The sequence below is a fragment of the Megascapheus bottae genome, unplaced genomic scaffold (assembly GCF_031878675.1).
Source record: "Megascapheus bottae isolate mThoBot1 unplaced genomic scaffold, mThoBot2.hap1 HAP1_SCAFFOLD_43, whole genome shotgun sequence".
Lineage (NCBI taxonomy): Eukaryota > Metazoa > Chordata > Mammalia > Rodentia > Geomyidae > Megascapheus > Megascapheus bottae.
The window spans coordinates 1,424,467-1,446,068 of NW_028327392.1; the positions used below are offsets into that span (position 1 = coordinate 1,424,467).

The 21,602-nt window shown below is 44.9% G+C and overlaps 1 pseudogene; it reads right to left on the minus strand.

The window, feature by feature from the left end:
• Window positions 1-2,555: 2,555 nt before the first annotated feature.
• On the minus strand, window positions 2,556-12,918 carry LOC150039974 (mitochondrial import inner membrane translocase subunit Tim10 B pseudogene; annotated as a pseudogene).
• Window positions 12,919-21,602: the final 8,684 nt, after the last annotated feature.

The window sequence follows — 21,602 nt, forward strand, 5'->3', positions numbered from 1 at the left end:
CAGGTTGGATGAAAGCTTGGGCTCTAGGGGAAGGAGAAGGATGAGAAGGCAGCCATGCAGAGAAGGAAGCCCGGTCCACCCTGTGCTGCCCAGGGCCTCACCGAGTCCATCCTGGTGAGCTGCTCAGCCACCAACAGGGGAGGGAAATCTAAGACCTCATTCTTCTCCTTGTTCAGTCCCTCCCCTGTGCTCTCTGAAGAAGGACAGGAAGATCCTGTGAGGAAAGCATGCCGGGTCCTATTTCAATTCTCCATAAATTAAGGGATCCCACCCAAGCTGTGGACCAGGGGCCAGATTGTTGGTTTCCAGGATATGGATTCCAGGCTCCCTTGGGAATCTGCCATGGGGCCAAGTTTCAAACTGGCTCCCAGTCAGCAGAGCAAAGGAGGCTGGTACTGCACATGACATAGCCTCAGAGTCCCGGGAAGACATGGCTGCCACCCACACCTGATGCTGTTGCTCCCATCTCGTGGTACAGTAGAGTCAAGGCTGACTGTGGGTTTTGGTCTAATCCTGGTAATGTTCCTACAATTCGGCTGCACGCCAGAGCTTGGAGCTCAATGCTGCCCTCTTCTTCTACTTAGACAAACACTGGGCTAATGCTAGAGCTGCAGGAGAAGACAAGGCCCTCTCCATGGAGGATTTGTCCTGAGTCTTTGAAAAGAGAATAAAGACCCTCTTCCCTTTGACTTCCCAACCTGGATCCCTCTACACATCCTCATTTTCAACTTCTCTGCACAGTCTCTATATTCCAGCGTCTTTCTTCTTCCTGGCACAAGGCCTATATTAGAGCCTTCTCCACCCTCTGATGGCCCACATTCATCCCGCCTCTTTCTTCTGCCTTCCCACCCAGTTTCCACACCATCAGACTGTGTCTGGCTGGGCTCTTGGGCCTCCATGTGAGCCAGGAGCAGTTGTGCACGGCTTTCCACGTGTGATCCAGTCATGTGCCTCTTCAGGTGAGCCAGCAACTGCTTGACGCAGGCAAAATGTGGAGGCTGGCAGAAGTCCTCCCCGTACTCGTCCAGCCACATGTCCAGGATAGAAGAGATGGCACTAGGGGCAGATGGTGGGCAGCAGAGTCAGAAACCTGGCCAGCGGCTACCCCAGACACTCTCAGCACTCATTTGAAACATGGACATCAGTATCTCCCCAAGCCAAGCTTCTTTGGTGGTGGAGGTAGTGGCAGTCCTCAGAAACCAAGGAGGGATTGAAGGGAATTCCAGGGAGCCAGCACCCAATCATGGGATGAGCAACTCTGCCCTCTCCAGGGAGCTCCCCATACTCCTGCAGCTCTCCAATCCCTCCCCACTACATGGAGTCTCCATGGGGTCTGTTGTATGCCTGGCATGAACTGGCTGCTGGTGCACATCTACTGGTGACTCTGCTGCCTCCGTTCCAAGAGCCACACGTGGGCTATCTCCCCACCTCACTGTTTTCTTGGTGACCAAGCCAGACCTTCTACTCTGCCAGCCTTCCTAGGGTCAGTAGAACTCCTAAAACATGACATCAATGCTCTAATGCTGTTTGCGAGGCCATGGTGAGGACAGGCAAGGCTGGGCATTAGAGGCTGTGGAGAGGATGGGTTGGCACAGGGCTCAGCTCTCAGTTGAAGCCTCCATCAGTGATCCCAACAGCACTCCCGGTCATGGGTCAGCCTCCTCCTGCATACATATGCCACACTTCAACCCTGTGGTGAAAATGTCAAGATCCCTGGGATCCTGAGCTTGCCCACCGCGCTACACTCAAACCTGGCTCCACTGTGCACACGGATGCCCTCGTTTGTGACCAAAGTCTACTCACTTTCTGAGTTTGTCCTGTGGCATGCCATCCTGGCTGGAGAAAGGCAGGATTTCATCCTGTGTAGAGGAGTCCTTGAAGGCCTCACCTCTACTGAACCTGTGGAGGAATTGCACAGTTACTGGTTGTCTCTTCCTGTGTTTTATCCGGCTTGCAACAGTGCGGCTTATTTGTGCTTTCTCCCTACAAACATGTCCAGATTCGTAGGGGCTTCAACCTATGTGCAAAGGATAGGGACAAGCCATTTCTCCCTTGTGAATCCTGTTGGCCGAGGGTCTCTCACTCTGCCTTCAGCTATCCCTGCTCTGTGTACATGTAGTTGAGGAACCATTCTCCAAACAGGGAAAGTCTGCTTTGTCTGAGGGCTCAGAGCTTGGAGGCAGAAAGTTGTGTCCTGAGGAAGAAGATCACAGGGCTGAGCCTACACTACTAGGGAGCACACAAGTCATTTCCCATGGCTCTGGCATAACCTAAGATGTTTTTCTGCCCACCCCCACTCCACAGGATCACAGTAGCCCTGAGAGTTGTGCAGGTCATTCCCAGGGTCCCGTGGAGAAAAAGAGTCCACTGCCCTTGCAGTTGGTACTCACGTTTGGAAGAGCAGGTCCAGGACGTGTTCGGTGCTGGTGAATTTTCGGTAAGTGGAGAGGAAGGTGGGGATGAAGAAGTGTTCCCCGGTCATCTGGGCAGGCCCCAAGTGTTCCACTAGTTGCTCCAGGGTGCCTGCCCTGCAGCCCTCGTCCTGGCTTGGAGCTTCATCCTGGAGTGGGACCAGTGGAATAGTTTAAGCTAAAACTAGGGAACCAAAGAGGACTCTGACATACAGTCCAGGGAATTACGTTAAAATGAGTTCCTATTCTCTCTATGCATGTCTTGCTGTCTCTGTCTCTGTATCTCTCTCCCTGTCTCTCTCAGTCTCTGTCTTACTCTCTTGTCACTCTCTGTCAGTCCTTCTGTCTCCATGTCTTTCTGTCTGTCTGTATGCCTCTCTCTGTGTCTGTGTCTGTCTGTCTGCCTCCCTCCCTGTCTCTCTCTCTCTCTAACTCTCTCTCTCTCTCTCTCTCTCTCTCTCTCTCTCTCTTTCTCTGTCTCTCTCTGTCTCTCTCTCTCTGTCTCTCTCTCTCTGTCTCTCTCTCTGTCTCTCTCTCTGTCTCTCTCTCTGTCTCTCTCTCTCTCTCTCTCTCTCTCTCTCTCTCTCTCTCACACACACACACACACACACACACACACACACACACAAATACACAGAGGGAAAGGTGAGCTGGTAATGACTGGAGACCTAGATGTGGTGAGATTTCCAGCCACTTGGCCTGGGCCTCCATGTCACCTGTGGGGTCCAATGACCCAGAAGTTTTCACTGCCAGGACTGGCCTTGTTTGGACACATGTGTGCCAGGTACCCTCTGTGCTCTTCCATGAGGCCTGAGCCTCTCCCATTTGAGGAAAAACTGTCAAACATGTCCTGAAGGTCTGCTAGCCACACAAGTGAGTTTTGGGGTGTTTGTGTTGACTGTGGCTGCTGGGACACCAAGGTTCTAAGTTCCATTGTGAAGGCAATGAGGTCATTTGTGGAGGTCCCTTCAATTGACCCCTTCCTTCTGACACACCCTCTCCAAAGGTCCACTTCTCTATCCTTGTGGTGGCTCTAGGCAGGACACAACTGTCCAGTGTTACCCCAGCACCTCAATTCTATGGTCCTGGGGTAGACCTGTGTGGAGTAGACACCACCCTGGAGGAGACACAATTGGGTTCTCAGCCTCATGGGACCCAACCTTAAACCCCTTTTCTCTCAAGTCCCACTCTGCTCCTCACTTGTCTTCTAAGACACGAAAGGGAAACCTTAAGATGAAGATTCCTGAGAGATGCTATGGATTCCCCAGTGGTCAGGCTTCAGGGTCAAGTCTGGCCATGCTGCAAGTAGAAAATCACTGAAGCTCAGGCCAAGGTGCTCTCTCCCTGATACACAGTTGTTGTCTACACAGGGCACAACCCATTCCTTACTGGGACCCGAGGATTGACACCTGGGTAGAGCTTGGCTGAGTGTGGGCTCAAGGGAAGTGTGACTTCCTCATTTTGTGGCTGTCAGCAGTGGGTTTGGGGATCACTGTATTTCAGTATGGACCTGTGTGGCCATTTCCTGGTCTGGGAAGTGTGTTGTGTCATGTCTCTCCAGCCACAAGGACCTCTTTTCTAACCTGCTCCTGGACCCACGTGTGCTTCTGCTGTCTTTCTGGCGTCTTCATCGCTCCCCCCACATTCTCCCACTTATTCCTAGAGAGTTTGGCAGGGGCCTGAGAGACTGAATGCACATCTGCCCTCAGGAGTGAGGTGGAGGACTGGGCCCCTCCTTCCTGCAGGCGGCCAGCTTGCAGAGGACCCATGTAGCCCACAGGCTCTCCCAGCTGCGGTCACATAGCTTGGATCCCATGAGCACCTGGGTATTGTCAAGGTCTCCAACCTTTCCCTTCCTGTCTTTAGGAATTTGTACTCAGGACCTGGACGTTGTTCTAGAGCTCTTTTTGCTCAAAGCTAGAGTGCTACAGCTTCAAGCCCCATGTCTGCTTGTGGAGTTTTCAGTGGCTATGTGTGAGGAACATTTCATGGGGACTTTTCTGCACAGGTACCGTGATCCTCTGATCTCAGCCTCCCACCAGCACCAACCAGCTCTCACTGTGGTTTTCATCACTATGTAAAGAAGTTACATTATTTTCACAGATGCGTAGAATGGTTACAGTTACATAGGACATGGATTGAGTTCTTTTCCTTTTGTCCAGTGTCATTCCTTCCGCAAACTATCAGTTTCCTGCTTCTGTTTCTCCATGTGACTTGACTAGATGTCTTTCAGTACAATGTCTATTGAACATCACTGATGAACATTTTCACACTTTTGTCCTGAGTTCAACGTTCCTACCAAGATAGACACCAAAACAAGTGTACAGAAAGAAATAAGAAAAGAGAATTAGCAAAACCCCACAAGTAAAATACGTTTTTCTATACAGTGTCGTTCATAGAAATATGTTTCTGAGTATGTATATATACTTGTTGTTTAACACGTGTGTACATCAGTGTATAGCTATCTATTTATATATATATAGCAAACAGATTAGTATATGGGGTAATTGTTTGTCATATGTTTCAGCCTGGTCTTCACAGATGATTTAGTTGGGTTATCCTTTACTTTGCTGAGAGTGGATTGTTAACATCTGTTGTTGAACGGAGCCATCATCTTTGGTTAGCCTCAAGACACTGTTTTAAAGTGTACATAGTTGATTCATTGGTTTGTGCATCAATGTTTATTTACCTCTTCTTGGGTGTTTTCCCCTTAGATCATTCCCTTCATTAATATGCAGTGTCCTTCATTATCTCTTTCCACTGGTTTGAATCAGAAGTCTATTTTATACTGTAACCTCATACAAACCCCACATTCAGCCAGATATGAGGAATGATGTGCATGTTTGGTATTTTTTAGGCTATTTGTGTATCCTAGCAGTGGATCATTGTTGGAGAATGTTCTGTGTGCAGCTTCTTGAATGTGAGTTTCATGGTCATCTGGTGACATACTCCTTTGAGGCCTATTAGCCCCATTGGCATTATTTGAATTCAGAAATATGTTTGTCCATTTTCTGCAGTGAAATCACTTTTCTAGCAATTATTGGACTGCATAGAAGTCAGCATTACAGGACATCATAAGACATGGAACATCTGTACAAGAATGAAGCTTCTTTAACAGTGGAAGGGCCTACACACTGAGGAGAGTCATTAGATCTAGTGATCTGGAACTCTCGACTACATAGAGCAGCTGCTTTCTATCTCCACTATGTTACAGCATACCCTTGAGTTTCTTGAGAACACACACACACACACACACACACACACACACACACACACACACACTTATGTATAATTACATATTTGTGCATCTCTTTCTTCTATGGATATAAGCAAGTAATTGTCAGAAGCCTTGACTGAATTGCCAAATCTAATTTTTCTTTTCTTTTACCAGTCTGGATATCTTTAAATCTATGCTTGAGAGCTGTCCTTAAACTTTATTTTTTCCTATGACTAGTGCTGTAGCATTTGAGCCACAGTGTCAGTGCCTACTTTTTTGGAGTAGTTATTTGGGGGTTGGTGTTTCCTAGAGATTCCAGCCAAGGCTCTACCTCTTGTTTCTCAGCACCTCTTGCAGGCTTTCCTGTTTCTGTTATACTGAGGAGTTGAACCTAGGGATTTGTGCATGCCTGGCAAGCATTCTATCCCTAGGCCACATTCCCGGCCCTGTGCATTTAAATGGAATACCCTGTGATGTAAGGCCAGTGTATGTTCTCTGCAATTCCAGTGACATTTTCTGAGAGGCTGCAGTCCTGCGTGGGTGGGTGACCACGGGTCTCTTGAACCTCATCCCTATGGGATGACCACCATTCATAAGGAGGATTGGATCAAGGTACTCTTATCCAATTGAGTATCCTCCATACTCAACAATGCACTAACGAGGAGTCCACTTATTGAAAAATGAACTGTGATTAAGTTTTACAGGCTCATGGCTTGTCTATCTTACAAATAAATTCTTGAGTTCAATGCATAACTGAAAAACAAACAAGCAAACAAACAATCCAAAAATCAACCATCCTGTTCTGCTTTGATTCATTTCTTTTCTAAGATGAAAGAAAGAGGCTCAGTGACAGCGGCTTATGCCTGCACTCTAGCTACTCTGGAGTCTGAGATGTGGAGGAAATTCAAAGGCAGCCTATGGAGGAAATTCTGTGAGAGTTAAAGGTCCAAGTATCCACCAAGTGCCATAGGAACATGTGTCTCATGCGGTATAGTACTAACCTGAGAAAGGAAAGCTGGGGGGACTCTAGCAAAAAGAACTTAGCCCCTGGCAATGTCTGTGTTCCCTTAGGATGACTTTCACCTGGCCTTCCCTTTTGAGACCAAGCATATTCATTATGTTTCATCCTGAGTAGTGTGTCATCACATGTTTACAGGAGTGGGGATTAGCCAGAGAGTCAACGAATATGAGTACACATCTTTAATTTTTGTTTGTCATTCATTTAGTATGCATGCACATGACTATTGACAAAGCATACTTAACAGCTCTACGCTAAAAAAATGGCACATGGAATATGCAAACATAGGGTCAGGTGAATTACTTAAAAATTATTAACCACACAAACACATAAGCACACACACATGCACACACAGACACAGACACTAACACACAGGGAGAGGAGAGCCGTTAATGACTGGGGATTTAGATATGTCCAGCTCCCCAGACTCTCACTGCCCTGAACCTCCCCATGTCACCTGTGGGGTCCAATGACAGCATCTCCAGAAATGTCCACAGCCAGGCCTGGCCTTGTTTGGACACACGTGGGCCAGGCACCCTCTGTGGTCTTCCATGAGTCCCGAGCCTCTCCCATTTGAGAAAAATCGGGCAAACATCTCCTGAACGGCTGCTAGTCACAAGTGAGCAGTTGGGGGCTTGTGTTGACTGTGGGTGCCGGGATACCAAGGTTCTAATTTCCACTGTGAAGGAAGTGAGGTCATCGCTGGAGGTCCCTTCAGTTGAGCACTTCCTTCTGACACACCCTCCCCAGATGACCCCTTTTCTCACCACTTGCTAGTCCTGAGCATGACCTCATCCATTCAGTGTTTCAGCAACTGTTCGATACTACTCTCCCCAGGTAGACCTTCGTGCAGCAGCCACACCACCGTAGAAGAGATACAGATGGGCTCTGTGCCTCCTGGTGCCCAGTCCTGTCTCCCTGTAACCACAATTTCCAGTGTACTAAGCTGGTGACTTGTAAGAGATAGAACAGGGCAATGGTTAGGAGAGGAGCATGTAAGATTTTATGAGATGCCCAGTGGATAGATAGGCCTCAGGGCTAAAGCTCCACCATGTCCCAAGCTGCAAACAGGAAAGCTCTGAGGCTCAGCCCAATATGTTCTGGCTACTGCTAAAGTGTCTCTCAGCGTACAATCACAAGCCCATCCTCACAGGGCCCTGAGCTTCGAGGCCTGGCAAAAGCACGTCTGTCTGATGGAGTTAGGAAAGTTTGATTTCCTTCAAGTGCGTGGCTATCAGCAGTGGGTTAGGGGACACTGTGCTTCAGCTTGGAAAGGTGAATTTAATTATTGAGTTGTTATACTTTGGATATGAGATGTTGCTTTTCTTTTCTATATTGTTTGTTCTTCTACATTATGATTTGTACACCTGTTTGTGAATTTGTCTTTTAATTCCTCTCAGATTAAGAGAGAGAGAGAGAGAGAGAGAGAGAGAGAGAGAGAGAGAGAGAGAGAGAGAGAGAGAGGAGAAAGAGAGAGGAGAAAAAGAGAGAAAGGGAGGAGAAAAAGAGAAAGAGGTGTGTGACAGTAACATGGGTAAAAATTTAAAAATAAACAAAGCATTTACATAAAGTAGGCAAACTCAGTGAAGTCCTTAGTGAAAGTATAGACAGTTGGAGCTTAGGTTCTTAAAGTGGAGTTAACAATTATAAATAGTTCTTCCATTCTATTTTTTGGCTCCCTTGTCAAAATTAGGTGGCCGTAAATCTGTGGTATAATATCTGGGTCCTCAGTTCTATTCTATTGTTCTTCAGGCCTGTTCTTGTGCCAGTACCAAGCTGTTTTGATAATTATAGCTCTGTAATAGAGTCTAAAGTTTGGTATTCAAATTCCTCCTGCGCTGTTCTTTCTGCTAAGAAGTGTTTTTGCTATACGGGTCTTTTATTATTCCATATGAAATTCTGGATTGCCTCTTCTATTTCTTTAAAGAGTGACATTGGGATATTGATGGGTATTGCGTTGAATTTGCAGATAGCCCTTGGCAAGATTGTCATTTTCATGATGTTGATTCTTCCAGTCCAGGAGCATGGAAGTTTTTCCATTTCCTTAGTTCTGCTTTAACTTCCTTTTTCAGGGTTTTAACCTTTTCATTGAAAAGGTCCTTTACTATCTTAGTTAAGCTAATTCTTAGGTACTTCATTTTCTTTGAGGCTATTGTGAAAGGAGTTGCTTTCCTGATTGTTGCCTCATTCCCCTCACTGTTGCTGTGTGTGTGTGTGTGTGTGCATTTCACACATTTTATTGTTTTTCTCCCACACAGAGTTAGAGACTTAAACCTGTGTGCAATTTCCTTGGTAGCTTTCTTTGCTTATTTGAATATTAATCTTTCCCTTCCATAAAAGCACATGACTTTTTTCCATATATTTTTATTGTAATTAATAGAAGGGTTACATTATATTCACCAGATAGAAGGTACATTACTTCACATACATTGATTCCCTTTCTCATGTCTTGGTCCCCATTTCCCTCCCCCTACCCCGACCCTCATCTTGTTTTTCCCCCTTCCCTATCCAATTTCAAATAACCAAATAAGAATATATACAATATATCAGATACCAAGGTGAAATACTGTAACAATATGAGATAACCAGGGGACAGCAAAAGAGATGAGAGATAACATAGGGCATTAAGGACAACAATCACTCATTTTATGGCTTTTCTTTCTATATTATGGAGGTTCTTTCATTTATTGTCATCCTCTATGGCCTTATGTATCTCGATTTGTTCTATTGTAAATCTCTGCTAGGAGAGCCCAAGGTTTCTACTGATTATGATAAATGAGGGAATCCATTGAGCTTATGTTCCGTTGAGTGTGGCTTACTTCACTTAATATGATTTTTTGTAAGTCTTTCCATTTCCTTACAAATAACACCTTAGTTTTAAACCTATTCTGTTTACCTATCTGTTTTGGTAGTAGCATTATTCCATTTTAGCCATTATATATGAAAACATTTTAGTCCAATGAGTAATCAGTCATGTATAATGTCCTTAATATGTTCGTCCTTTTTTCACTTTTCTTTTTCTTTTGTTTGTGCTAGTACTAGGGGTGAACTCAGGGCCTGGGTGCTGTCCTTTTCCCCCTCAAAGTTGGAATTCTACCATTTGAGGCATACCTTCAGTTTGGGCTTTTTGCTTGTGAATTGGAGATAAGAGTCTCACTGACTTTCTGACGTGGGCTGGCTTTAAATCATGATTCTCAGATCACAGCCTCCTGAGTAGCTAAGATCTTGCAGGTGAGCCACCAGCACCCAGCTGCTTGTTAACATGAGGAGAAAAGGGATTATTCTTGAATCATTACTACATGTATGTGTGGTTGCCAAGGCAAGGGCTAATCCTGGTCAGTGAAGCCAACTACATGGGACATATTACAGGTTGTGTAAAACATGACAGAACACGCAACTTCAGTTGTGGAAACATGGTCACAGGCTGGGCTGAGGTGGAGGGCAGCAGATGTCTGCGTGTTTCCATGAACTCAGGCATGGAGTGACTTGAGATGTTTACTGTGATTCAGTGTTCCCACGTTAAATCATGCTCTGTCAATCACTACGGAAACAGTTTTAATCAGTTACCCATTTTGAACCACAGTGAACTAAGAACCAAAGGACTAAATTTGGGTCTGACTTTTTTTCCCTAGGACTAAATTTGGGTCTGACTTTTTTTCCCTAGGTTGAGTGCACCCTCCTGTCTGAAATGGATTTTTATTAGCGATTGTTGTTTTGCATGTTTTTCTTGACAAGTGGTTTTAAAATTGTGTGTGTGTGTGTGTGTGTGTGTGTGTGTGTGTGTGTGTGTGTGTGTGTTCCTGTGCCAGAACTGTGACTTGGGTTGAGGGCTTGGGCATTGTCCTTGAGATTTTTGTTGTTGTTGTTGTTGTTGTTGTTGGACATGGGGCTTGAACTCTGGGCCTGGGCGATGTCCTTGAGCTCTTCAGCTCAAGGCTATCATGCTACTCCTTGAGCCACAACCACTTCTGGTGGTTAATCGGACATAAGTGTCTCATGGACTTTTTAGTGCCTGGATTGGCTTTGAACCAGGATCCTCAGATCTCAACCTCCTCAGTAGCTAGGATTACAGACATGAGCCATCACCCCAGCTCCCTAGGCTTTTTTGCTCTAGGCTAGTGCTCTACCACTTAACCACAGTGTCACTTCTTTTTTTTTGGTGGTTAATTGAGGATAGGAGTCTCAGGGACTTTCTTGACTGGGCTGGCTTGGAACCTTATCCTCAGACCTTTTCTACTTTTGCAGTGAATAGTGATAGATTGCTCTGTAACATGACACTGGATGAAGTTTCTGTGTGTCTGATGTGGAGGACAGAAGGACCGAAGGAAGGAAACACACCTTTGCTCTGTGTACCTCTTAGAGATAAATGTGAGGAAACAAAGTTGGCAAGTGGTGTCTGAATAGTCAAAACTATTACTTCAAGAAAGCAGAAATACCAGTATTTTTTGCTCTTTCAAATCAGCAACAAAATAAAATACATTGCTATCTGACCTGAATCTCAGTCAGATGCCCTGGTTTCTGCCTATAATCCCCACGACTCAAGACGCTGGGGTGTGAAGAGGACCACTTCAAACAAGCTTAGGAAGAAAACTCCACAAAATTTATAGCTAGAATTAACCCACTAAACACTGAAAGTGAGAAACAAAGATCAACAAAATAGTTGATAAGTCGGGAAAATAATAGTGTCTTACCACAATTGCATGGCACGTATGGTAGTGAGGTATGGAACCTGTGTCTTCGTGCATGCTTGGCAAGCACTCTACCACTAGGCCACAATCTGGCCCATTCCTAGTAACTTTTTTTTGCATATTCTTTTATCCTGGTTTATTTTCTTAATTTGGGAATGAGCATCTAATTTTTAATCAAATTAAATTTTTAAAAAAATTTATTGTTGGGGTAATGTATAGAGGGGTTACAGTTACATTCATCAGGTAGTGGGTGCATTCCTTCTCACACATTGATAGTCCTTCTTATGTTGTTGTCCCTGTTTCCCACCCCCTCTCATCAAGGTACATATTAAAAAGACAAACTTTAGATCATTGCTGAAGATAATTTTCTAGCAAGGCAAATTTTTTTTTCCCTCTCATATGAGACAATGGAGCTGTGTGGTTCTGTTTTTGGAATACTTTTCAACTTCATTCCCTTTTTCTCAAAGTTTTATGCAATGGTAGCTTGGTAATTTTAGATTTCATTGTATATTGTTGGATTTACTTTTAACCTCCCTCAACATATACAATAACTTTAGAGTAAACCTTTGTGTTGAGTTGCATGTTGGAATAAATGTCAATCAATACCATGTAGTGCCATTGGTTTGTCTAATCAAATTGGTCAATGACAGTGAGGTCAACAAGAGTTCTTTTTTTTTTTTCCTTTTTTGCTTAAAGGTTTTACTGCTAATTCCATGGAGGTAAGAAATCTGAAGACAGTAACCATCCAAACAGAAGGCTAGTTATTGGACAACTCTTGAAACTTTACAAGTTTCGTCTCTGTGGTCAATGACTTCTTAAAAGTGATGTCTAAAAGCTCGGTGGGTACCCACCCCCCATGATCCAATACAATTATTTCTTATAAAACAATCTATGGGGGGGGAAGCAATGCATATTTTGCTTCTGAAGTTAGCCTCAAGAGCAGTCTGTCTTCTGAACAGGAACTTCTGTCAGGGCTTGAAGTCTGCTGACATGCACTCAATGACAGAACAAACCAAGGAACAATAATAATAATAATAATAATAATAATAATAATAAAATGTTCCCTGCCCAGAATATAAACAAAATAGTGTAAGAGCGGGTTATTGGCTCCAGGTTAAGGAACAGCCCCGGTACCCGCTTTCAGGTAAGGGCCTCAATCTCTCTGTGCAAACTTCAACCAAGCCCAAGGTCCCACCGGGTCCTTCAGTTTGAGGGTCCATCTTGCACCTCCCCTCGGAAGACTGCATGGCCAGCTACCTGCCGGCGAGGCACGGGGCTGTTCTTCGGTAACCCCTGGCGGAGCCCAGGCAGCCTCATAGTCTGCGGTGCGGCGCTGTACCAGGGCAGGCATAAGCTGCACGTAAGCGGCCATGAGGCGGTGGTTGGAAGGGATGAGCTTCCCGGCACAGCTGTGCAGACAGGCCCCCTCCTCGGCGTCCAGGGCTCGGGGTGTAGGCTGGGCACTCAGCGCTGGAAGCAGAGCTCGGTCATCCGGTGGTAGACCAACAGGAAGCCTCGCAAGTTTCTCAGCTGCTGTTGAGCTGATCCATGGCGCTGAGGACGCGCGGCCGCGTCACTTCCCATACCCGGAGTGAATTTCCTATTGCATTAAGCAGAGGCTTTCTAGAGCACTGCATGTGCTGAGACAGCTATGCTCACTCTGCCCCAGGTAGAAAAGATCCTCCCCACTGCCTGCATGTACTTCTTAGTATGGTTCTAATAACTTTTAAGGTAAGACCTCTCATTGCAATTCAATTTTATTTTGGGATAGCTCATTGGAATCTTTTTTTTTTTTTTTTGTCAGTCAGGGGGCTTGAACGCTGGCGCCTGGGCACTGTCCCTGAGATTTTCAGCTCAAGCCTATCACTCTACTCTTGAGTCACAGTGCCACTTCTGGTGTGTTGGGGACCGACTGTGGGGTCAATGACCTTGGACCTGACCTTGGACCTACACAACTGTATACACAAGGAAGTAACTCTGATCAGGATGACTTTAAGCAAAGTCAATCAGTTCTTATCATGATGACTTTAAGCAATGTCAATCAGTTCTTATCATGATGACTTTAAGCAATGTTAATCCTTTCTCATTTATCCTATATGTGATTTGTTTACTATTTTGTATGAATGTAGCCTCTGGCAACTCCAAGTTTTAAGAAGAGTATTTAAGGTCGGAACTTAAAATAAACGAGAGAGTCTTAGGCAGCAGTCTGGAGCTCACAGACTTCTTGGACCGCTGACTTGGGCTGTAGTCCTCCCGAACTCCATCTGTTTGTCTCTCTTCTATTTTTTCCTAGTCCTTGCCCCTATTTCAGGAATCCCAATCCGCGAACCCTGGTTTGCTGCCGGCTGGCCCCGGCAACTGGCGCCCGAACAGGGACCTGAAAATCTGGGACAAGGTGAAGGACCCCCCTGTGGTGAGTAACACGTCATAGGACTATTAGGAGAGTGTATAGTCAGGAGAAAAAATTATGGGTCAAGTTAATAGCTATATGTCATATTTACCAATCTTAACAGGCCTACTTGAAGCCCACGGAATGTGGGTGGAAAAAGGGGTACTTCAGAGCTTCCTACAGTTTCTCGAGGAGGCATGCCCGAGGTCTATAGAGGAGGAATTCCAAAAAGCCTGGCAGCGGATAGGAAAAAGAATTAAAGATTATTATAATGTATATGGCCCCGAAAAGACCCCAGTAGAGGCTATTGATGTATGGAATTTAGTAAGTGAAGGCATAGATCCTCAAGATGAGAATGATGAACTTGAATTAAGGGAACTTTATGAATTAAAGGACCCTTCTGAAAAACCTGAGGCTGAGCCATATGCTGCAGCCCAAGAGAGTCTAAGTGAGATCTTGAAAAGGGAACAACAACCAGTAGGTATTGAGTATCAGAATTCAAATTTTAATATGAGGGAGGAAAGTTATGATGAGCCGATGGAGGACCGGATAGCTACAATAGAAAAGAGGTTAGAAGAAATGCTACATCTACTATCTAAAATGGGGATAGAGCAGAGAGCCCCCGCAGAAGTAGGAAAGAAATATGACCCTCAGGCCACTATGGTGTCTGATTCTAAACCTTATCTCTCACACCCACCGCCTCCGGCTGCAGCCTTACGGCCTCAATCCCTTTTCCAACCTTTCAAGCCTAAAGGCCCTAGCAATAAGTCCCTTTTAACAGGCACTACAACCAGGCACAGTGCATCGCAATTAAACCTGGCTCAGGCTGCTAGAGAGAGGGAAGATATTTCAGAGCCTCGATGCTTCCCTAGTTTAGTTGATCAGGATGAACAAGTATACCATCAACCTGTTACTGTTAAACTATTGCAGGATTTAAAGAGTGCCTGCTCCCAATATGGGCCAACTGCCCCTTTTACTCAAGTAATATTAGAGGCCGCGTGTGCTGGTATTGTATGCCCAAATGACTGGAAGGGGCTTGCCAGAGCATGCCTTAGTGCGGGAGAGTACTTATTATGGGAGACAGAGTTCACTGCACAGTGTCGGGCTAAAATTGAAACAAATAGGTCTAAGAACCTGCCTTACACTTTTGATCAGTTGTTAGGAGAGGGAATCTATAAAAACACCGAAGATCAATTGGGTTATGCAAAGGAAGCCTATTTACAAATAAATGCTGCGGCGAAAGAGGCTTGGAAAAGGTTACGTAATTCCAATCGTACAAAAAATTTAGTAGAAGTTAAACAGGGACCGAATGAACCTTATCTAGAATTTTTGTCTCGATTAATGGAGACTGCAGACCACCTAGTACAAGATGAGAACGCAAGGAATATTATAGTTAGACACATAGCCTATGAAAATGCCAACGCCGCCTGTCAGGCGGCTATCAGACCCCATAGGAATAAGGGAGGAATCACGGACTTTATTTCACTATGTGCTGATATTGGACCCTCCCATGTACAAGGCCTTACTTTAGCCGCCGCTCCTCAAGGAAAGACTGCTACTGAATTTCTAAAATATAGAGGCCAGAGGCCAGAGGCCCGGGCTGCTAGACCCCCAGGGCGTTGCTTCTCTTGTGGACAAATAGGACATTGGATGAAGCAATGCCCACGCCAGGCCAAGTTAAAGAGAGAAAAATTACCTGGCACATGTCCACGCTGTGGTAAAGGGAAGCACTGGGCTAAAGATTGCAGGTCAAGAACAGATCGCAATGGCCGCCCGCTTTCGGGAAACTGGAGAAGGGGCCAGCCTCTGGCCCCGCAAAACCATGGGGCAGTCCCTCCCTCTTCTCGGCCACAAGTAAATCTTCTAACAACCCCCCAAAATCAGTCTCCAGCCTCTTCCGTGCCACCCCAGGCAGCGCAGGATTGGACCTCTGTTCCTCCACCTGCTCAGTATTGACCCCAGAAATGGGGACACAAGCTCTCCCCACGGGGGTCTTCGGTCCCCTTCCCCCGGGAGTGGCTGGATTGCTGTTAGGGCGAAGTAGCTCAGCCCTTAAAGGGATACAGATTACACCTGGCAAAATTGACCAGGATTTCACTGGAGAAATCAAAGTTATGGCCTCTGCCCCGAAACACGTAGTATCAATCCCAGCCGGTCAAAAATTAGCACAACTAATACTTGTCCCTTTATCTCATGGGGAGACTGCTAATTCTTCTGCCCCACGCGGACAGAGAGGATTTGGATCCTCTGATATCTATTGGGTACAAAGCATAAAACAAGAGAGGCCTGAGATGACTATATTTATACAAGAAAAACCCTTTAAAGGAATATTAGACACAGGAGCGGATGTGTCTGTAATATCTAAAAAGCATTGGCCAGCCCAATGGCCCCTGACAACCTCTATGACTTCCCTACAGGGGATTGGGCAAGCAACTGACCCACAGCAGAGCAGTGCAATCCTTGTTTGGAGAGATGAGGAAGGGCACTCCGGTCATTTTCAGCCATTTGTCCTGGATCATCTGCCAATTAATTTATGGGGTCGTGATATCATGGAAAAAATGGGAGTGTATATGTTTAGTCCTAGTGCTGCGGTCACTAAGCAGTTACTTGATCAAGGCCTCCTCCCCTTTAGGGGACTAGGCCGAGCAGCACAGGGGGAGCTAGAGCCACTCCAACCCCAGTCTCACCCCCCGAGGCAAGGATTAGGGTATTCTTTAACGGGGGCTGTTGTTTGTCCTGCCCCTCATGCTGATCCCATAAATTGGCTCTCAGAAGAACCGGTATGGGTCGAACAGTGGCCTCTTTCTCTAGAAAAGATCATTGCAGTTCAGCAGCTGGTACAGGAACAGATAGACTTGGGACATGTGGCCCCTTCTAACTCTCCATGGAATTCTCCAATTTTTGTTATAAAGAAAAAGTCAGGTAAATGGAGGCTGTTACAGGATCTGAGAAAGATAAATGCAACTATGGAACTGATGGGAGCCTTACAGCCCGGCTTGCCTTCCCCCATGGCAATCCCAAAGGATACTTATAAGATTATTATAGATTTGAAGGATTGTTTCTATACTATACCCCTGGCGCCTCAAGACTGTAAGCGCTTTGCCTTCAGCGTCCCCTCTGTTAATTTTAAAGAACCCATGAAGCGATATCATTGGCTTGTGCTCCCACAGGGCATGGCAAATAGCCCAACTTTATGTCAAAGTTTTGTAGCTAGAGCCATTTCTTCCACCCGTGAAAAATTCTCTTCTGTTTATATTGTTCATTATATGGACGACATCTTGTTGGCTTGTTCTGACCCTACCGTCGTACGACAAGCCTTTGGACAACTAAAGCAAGATCTGAGCCGCTTTGGCCTTATAATAGCAGCTGAAAAGGTTCAGGAACATCCCCCTTTTACGTATTTAGGCCATATATTAGGCCCACACTATTTTAAAAGCCAAAAAATACAATTAAAAACTTCACACTTAAGAACTCTTCATGATTTTCAGCAATTTTTAGGAGATATAAATTGGCTTCGGCCTTATTTAAAGCTGTCCACTGGAGAGTTAAAACCCCTCTTTGATCTCTTAAAAGGAGATACCAACCCTACATCCTTGCGCAATTTAAATCCCGACGCCGAGAGGGCCATCCAAATCGTAGAAAAGGCAATTTCCCAGCAACAAGTGAACTATTGTGACTACTCTAAACCATGGGGAGTTTACATTTTAGCTACTTCTCACTCCCCAACTGCTGTATTGTGGCAGGATGGCCCACTTTTATGGCTTTATCTACCATCAACACCCGGCAAAGTGCTGATCCCCTACTACGAATTGGTAGCTAATCTGATACATATGTGCCGAGTGGATTCCCGTAAATATTTAGGTCAGGAACCTCATTTTATCTGTGTCCCATATAATTCACAACAAGATTGGCTATTCGCCCATTGCGATTCTTGGGCCATTGCTTGGGCCAATTATACGGGAAAAATTTTGCATCACTACCCATCTAACAAACTCCTCCAATTTGCTGCGTGTCATACGTTCCTATTTCCTTCCATAGTACGGGCCTCGCCTTTATCTTCTGCCGCTTTAGTATTTACAGATGGATCCTCTAATGGAACGGCTGCTTTGACCATTAATGGGAAAACTCAATCTTGGGTTACGGGTTTTTCCTCCGCCCAAGAGGTAGAGTTAGAGGCTGTTTTACAAGCACTCGTCCTGTTACAAGACGAGCCCTTTAACTTATACTCAGACAGCCAATATGTAATTCGTGCTCTTCAAGTCATAGAAACTGTTCCCTTTATTGGAACTACTAACTCCAATATCCAGACCCAATTTCGCCAAGTACAAACTTTGCTTTGTTCTCGCAACCACCCCTGCTTTTTTGGCTTCATCCGAGCTCACACTAATCTTCCTGGCCCTTTAAGTGAGGGTAACGCAGTTACTGATTCTTCCACCAGAGTTTATTTAACTCAAGTTGAACTTGCTAAGCAGTCACATGCCATCCATCATCAAAACAGCCGAGCCTTGCGCCGACAGTTTAAATTATCTAGAGAAGCGGCACGTCAAATAGTTAAAACTTGCTCCAACTGTGTGCCCTTCTCACCAGCTCCTCATTTAGGTATAAATCCACGAGGACTGCTTTCTAATCACATTTGGCAGATGGATGTCACACATGTTCCATCATTTGGCCGATTAAAATATGTTCATGTTACTGTAGATACTTATTCTAATTTTATCCTAGCCACCCCCCTTGCTGGGGAAGCTACTAAACATTGTATTTCTCACTGCATTCGATGTTTTGCTGTGATGGGGATTCCCTCGCAAATAAAAACAGATAATGGCCCTGGCTATGCAGGCCAAGCATTTCAGTCCTTCTGCCATTCCTATAATATCACTCATATTACAGGCATTCCTTACAATCCTCAAGGTCAAGGCATCGTGGAGAGAGCTAATGGATTATTAAAACATCAAATTGCTAAAATACAGAAAGGAGAGTCATATCCCGCTACCCCTGTGAATATACTTAATCATGCTTTATTTGTTTTAAATTTTTTGAATCTGGATTCAAATAATTTATCTGCTGCTCAGCGATTCTGGGAAAAAAGAGAGCAGCGTGCTTTTGCCTTAGTAAAATGGAAGGATCCCCTAACTGGTGCTTGGCACGGACCAGATCCTGTTCTAACCTGGGGTAGAGGGCATGTATGTGTTTTCTCACAGGAAGAAAATGATGCCCGCTGGCTGCCAGAACGCTATGTTCGGATTGTGGAGAGTGACAGTGGTCATCCAAGCAGCGACCCACTGGACCTTCACCCCCAACCCTCCAGTAATGCATCCAGTAATGCGGAAAAGACCTGAATTCATGTTTTTGTGTTAAGTGTAAAAGTCTCTGTTTCTTTGTCTTGTTCATGTTACATATTTTTTCTTGTCCAGTTTTGTCTTTGAAATTGGTACCAGTTTTAAATATGGATCCTTATGTTTTTTCTAAAGTTTTGTTTTGAACCTGGTTCTCACCTGCAAGAGTAAAATTGGCAAAGCTCTCTTGACATAAACTTCCGGAAAATGAATGGCCAATATTAATTTTGTGCACTTTAAAATCTTTGAGTATGAATGTGTGTGAATGAGTGAGTGAACATGTTCAAGGTTTAATCAAGAAAATCATTTAGGTTTGAATTATTGCATTGTTTTAAAGAGGGGGGAGAATGGAATGTTAGATCAAAAAAAAATGTACTTGATGATTGTATGACAGCTCTTAAGTCCCATTAAGAAGGTCGAATCAGTAGATTGGAGAGAGAACTCCGAGATCATAAAGGGAGGCACTTGGAGCAGAGAAAAGAGCCTCAAGAACCTACTAGTAAGGTCCCAGAACAGCAGAGACTGATCACGTTGAAAACGACTGCAGCTTCTGAAGAATGAGGAATTGCGTTGAAAACGACTGCAGCTTCTGAAGAATGAGGAATTGCCAGCACTTCAGATCCACCAACAGCCAATATCAAGCCAACTGCTGTTGTTTCTACTCCAAGTAAAGTGACAACTGAAGCTATGGTTGGGAACAAATCAACACCTATGGCCAGTAGCCGTCCAATGGTCACATCTGCAACAGTCACCAATCGAACAACTCCGCAGATCTAAGCCCCAGATGGATGAATTCCCCCCCGAGAGGAATCGCAGTCAAGGATGGGATAAGAGGGGACGCTCTCTGACCAACCTAAGACAGGGCCTTCAGCTTGATCTGAAGAAGTTCCCCATGACGGGTAAGGCAGAGTCAGCGATCCACCCAACCCAAGACAAGCAAGACCGCATCTTTTAAAAGACAGACGGGGGAGATGTTGGGGACCGACTGTGGGGTCAATGACCTTGGACCTGACCTTGGACCTACACAACTGTATACACAAGGAAGTAACTCTGATCAGGATGACTTTAAGCAAAGTCAATCAGTTCTTATCATGATGACTTTAAGCAATGTCAATCAGTTCTTATCATGATGACTTTAAGCAATGTTAATCCTTTCTCATTTATCCTATATGTGATTTGTTTACTATTTTGTATGAATGTAGCCTCTGGCAACTCCAAGTTTTAAGAAGAGTATTTAAGGTCGGAACTTAAAATAAACGAGAGAGTCTTAGGCAGCAGTCTGGAGCTCACAGACTTCTTGGACCGCTGACTTGGGCTGTAGTCCTCCCGAACTCCATCTGTTTGTCTCTCTTCTATTTTTTCCTAGTCCTTGCCCCTATTTCAGGAATCCCAATCCGCGAACCCTGGTTTGCTGCCGGCTGGCCCCGGCACTGGTGGTTGATTGAAGATGAGAATCTCACAGAATTTAGTGCCCAGGCTGGCTTTAAGCCACGATCCTCAGATCTCAGCCTCTGAGTAGCTAGGATTACGGGTGTGAGCCACCAACACCCCGAAGTTCATTGGCATCTTTATGGATGCTGCTTCTCTCTACTTTCCTGGTTGTAGCTCATGGTCCCGCTTCCTTCCTTCCTCCTTCCATATTAGATTTTCAGACCAAAAAGTCCACTGCATTTAACTTGGGAGTTCCCAGGTCTGTCAGCCTACACACGCAAATACACGGGGTGAAACATGAGCCTCTTAACACATGGCCTAGCACACACTTCTAGAGACTGAGTTTATTTTCCTCCAGCTTCATTTTCCTTCTGAAATAATCACTGTGTGTGTGGAGTGTGTGGGGGGAGATATAAAACATCTGATTTTTTCTTCATTTCCTCTTCTGTTTTCAGCCACCTGTTCTGTTTTTCTAATTAACCCCAAAACAGTAAAACAAAACAAAACAAAACAAAAGCGATGATTCTGAGAGAGAGAGAGAGACAGAGAGGGGGAGAGGGTACAATAGAAGAAATGCCACAAATGCTAAAATTTTGCCTAAAGGAAACGCACACTTAGAGTAGGGTTTCTATATATTTTTTTGGTTCCATTTGTAGATATAATAGTGATAACTTGAGTATTCATTTCTTTCCTTCATGATGACTCAAATGTTTCACTTGTAATATGCAATTTGACTATGAGGAAGTAGAAGCTTAGTCAAATGAAGGCAGAAAGATCCAGAAAGGGGGATTCAAAGTCACTGGCTTTAGGAGGTTTTCTCCGCCACAGAAGGATGGCTAAAGAGCCTGTGAAGTTGGCAGGACTGGATGTGTTCTAAACAATGTGTGCAGGGTTGTGGAGTCCTTGAGTGTGTTTTCATGACAATTGTTTTCCTGGACTTCTTCAGTTCAATCAATGGCCTCTCACCTCTAGGCTTTTCAGCACAGGGTTGAGAATTCCCTCCAGCTAGCAAGAGGCATCAGGATGGTTTTGAGAAATTACTGAAACTCAGACTCCTGGATTCAAGACTATCTTTTCATCCCTTCAGATGATAAAATGCTAAGTGAAACTTCCAA